A 3,579-nucleotide genomic window follows, 5' to 3' on the forward strand; every position below is an offset into this window, starting at 1 on the left:
TTAACTACGTACGTACATGTTGAAAAACGTGTAAAGTTACAAATTAACATAGATATTAAAAAACAGTTGTGTTGTCCATTTTGGAAATGTGCCTTTGTTATGTTTCATAGATGCTTCATATATTCCTAGTTCCATGTTGAATTTTTAAACTAGCACACATTTAAAAATACAACAATAATTAAACAAAAGATCATATTTTATTGATTAGTGCTAACTTTTATAATATGAATCTCTCATTTAACTAAAATTTATATTTTTTATGTTAACTTCATGCATTGGCATATTGTATTTTACAATTTCTATCGTTCTCGTGTATTCATGCTGTACAATTAACTCGAAGTTGATGACAGCTATATACATTCCTTCCACCTTAAATTCTAGTATGAAGCTTCACCTTGATTTTCTTTTCTGCTGGGACTAGTATACATGAATCGTAGTAACAAGGTCTACTTCATGCACACAAAAACTACAGAAGCATAACATGCATACACAACAAGAAAAAATATTCATAGTTTATAATGAATTCCAGGCCAAAAGGGCATCTGATATATGCAAAGAGAGAGTTTTGATATAGACAAATCCTTTGACTTTGAAAATAATTGATGAGTTGAGAATCGGGATGTTAAACCGCGAACATGAAAGAAACTTTCACTGGAATTGTGCTGGCATATGCTCTTCCTACTCCTTTTCTATGGCATATGCTAAATGAGGTGCGCTTTACTATGTTATATATAGGACTTCTGTCATATCCAGAAGTGTGAAAGCTAAAGATGTGCTGTTGAGTAATGACAGAGCAATTCTCCCTTGGCAGAGAGAACATGCATTCTTCTGATTTGCCAAAGGAGATTTGCCCTGCCAATTTCTCACAGCTTAGAATCAATGCTTTGATTAAATTAATTAGCTGTATCTTTTCCATTTTTTTCCAGAAATGTATTTTTTATATTATTGTGGTACTACTATAGAATAATCCATTTAATTTCCTCCTTAATTATCTATCTTATTCAGATAATTCTTCTAAAACTAAGGCTTTTTCTTTCAATGTGTGGAAAAAGGATAGTGAAGAAGAGTTTCAAATTTATGTGTAGAGAGAGATAGCAGAGATTTTCCAAGAATATGTCCTTCACATGAAAAGCATCCACGGGAAAATGGGTAGTATAGTGTAAAGTATAAAGTAGCCACTAGAAGACTCTTATGCAATATAATGCGTTTAAGTTGAACAAAAGTGAAATTTAAGTTGGTAGTTTTTGTTTGCTACATTGCTAATAGCGACTGTTTTTAAGTTAGAAGTAAACTAGCTATTTAATAATATTATACCGTGCTTTTTCAATTAACCAACACAAGAGAAATGTAAAACCAATTTTTTACTATTCGAGTTCAGATAAATTTCGAGTGCTCTCAACAGTTAAATTAACAAGCAAATAAGAGAAAAATATTGCCCTTAGTTAAATAAGAATAAAATAATATATGGTCAAGTTTTGTCGTATTCGCATTAGCAATAACTCTATTTTTAACTTTTAAATAATTAATCCAAAGCAATATGTAAGAAAAGTCTCGATCGAAACCTATCTTATGCGTATTTAAGATTTTCTTCTCTACGGGTTAGTTTCAGAACTCATGTTACACATTCCAAACTTTTCATTGTTGAACTTTGAACCTGAGAAATGGAAACCAAGAAACCAACATAATTTTTTGAATATTGATGCTTTTATATCTTGTCTCTTTTCCTATGAACACAATATGACAAGTACCAATAAGTGCCCCTTTTCTCACCAAGTTCAGCTCATGACAAAGATATTAGAGCAGAATGAGATTGCAGATTGCTCTTACATTTTGCCAAAATTTAACTATTACTAATGATTTGACCCACGTTGCATATCAAAAGTCAGGAAAGCAACCAAAGATCAGTAATCATAATAGAAGCTCATGCCTACCATTCTATTAATGCATGCAATGCAATTAGCAGTGGGAAACAGAATAAACTTGTGATATATTTTGTTTGCATTAAATGTTTTCGGGTACAAATATATTCATACGTGATTTTCATTCATCCAGTAAGTATATAAATAAGGATTTATATGACGGGGGACAATAGCTTAGAACTTGGTCTTACTCATACTATTGGGAAAAGATAGGTCTAGACTCTTGATAATTCTCTTTTGTTGATTTTCTTAATGTCTGTATTCATCAAACAAATTGTAGTGGTCCAAAATACATAATGGTCCAGTATTCAGGAAACGGCAATCATAGAACTAACATATCTGACAAAAGTAACCATTAATTATCTGTCATTGTTATTTTTTAATGTCTTACTCAAAATGTTACGGAAAATGGTGGAATTTGCAAGCTGCTGAATTTTCTAAATGAATTCATAACTATAACAATTTAATGAAAGTGAATGAAAACCAAACTAATTACTCATCCTAATACGTGTCTTAGTCCATTTCTTATGTTAGTAAAACTACAATGGTCTTCTGGAAAGAAAGGCTTAAAGCGGAGCTCTATAGGGGGACCATGATGACAACAACAGACACGAAGAATTGCCCAAGGAATGATCCAAAGCATATGCCAACAAACAATTTTATATCGAATATCCATTCCTAATGTGCGAATAATGCTGAGTATATTGCATCCTTATGACGCTTTGCAGCATATTGCAAGCAGAAGGGCTACCAGACCAGGTATGCTTCAATCTTAGAGGTAGGGAAGAATAACAGTGCAATTCTCCTTTGGCAGGGTGCTGCATGTATTCTTGCATGAGAATTGCCTTTCTGCCGAAGGAGAATTGCCCTGCCATTCTACAATTCTACCATATTAATAACAATTACCTTTCTTAGTGGCTTATCATTTCATTGAAATTTTATGCAAGTTTGTGGTCAGTTAATGATGAGTGAGTACATCTCTTTACGATGTAATGCCTATTTATAGGGTATTTTATATTCAATCCCTATTTATTCTATTTATAGGCTATTTATAAGCGCGTGAGGTAGTCTCCACCTTCAATTGTAGCAGTAACTTCTCCCCCCTCGTCTATTGCTTCATTTTTCATGGTTTCGGATAAAAATTTAATTTTCTGCAAAAGCCATCCCACGTTTTGACAAGTCACTTAAAAATGCAACTATTAAGTACGTGTTTTGTTCTGTCTACTTTAAAGAAATTCTAGTACTCGCTTAGATTGAAAGTAAACCAAACATGCCATAAGTACTAACATAGCATTGTTAGATCTCCATATCTTATTTCTAATTGACTGAAAGAACATATTATTGGTTATATTTTCACTGTTGGTATGAAGACGAAGTTCCCTTCGCGGGATTTGGAAACCTCAAAAGAAGGTTTTGACTTATGAAGCCGTTGGTTTGAGGGCCTTTTGGTTTAACTCATACACAAAGGATAGTAGTTTTAGGTTAGGGTTGGGTGTAATCAAGTTGTGGTATTTGCCACTATATAATTAACACTCGTGATATTTTAAGGAGGTTTTGCATCTTGAACTCTTCAAAATTTACCTTCATTTCCTCGTCTACTATCTTAATTACTTTTATATTCAATCGCCAGTGTCAAGTATAAAATAATGCTTTCACAAAA

Source organism: Abrus precatorius, unplaced genomic scaffold (genome assembly GCF_003935025.1).
Source record: "Abrus precatorius isolate BTA unplaced genomic scaffold, Abrus_2018 Scaffold10, whole genome shotgun sequence".
In the NCBI taxonomy this organism is placed as follows: Eukaryota; Viridiplantae; Streptophyta; class Magnoliopsida; order Fabales; family Fabaceae; genus Abrus; species Abrus precatorius.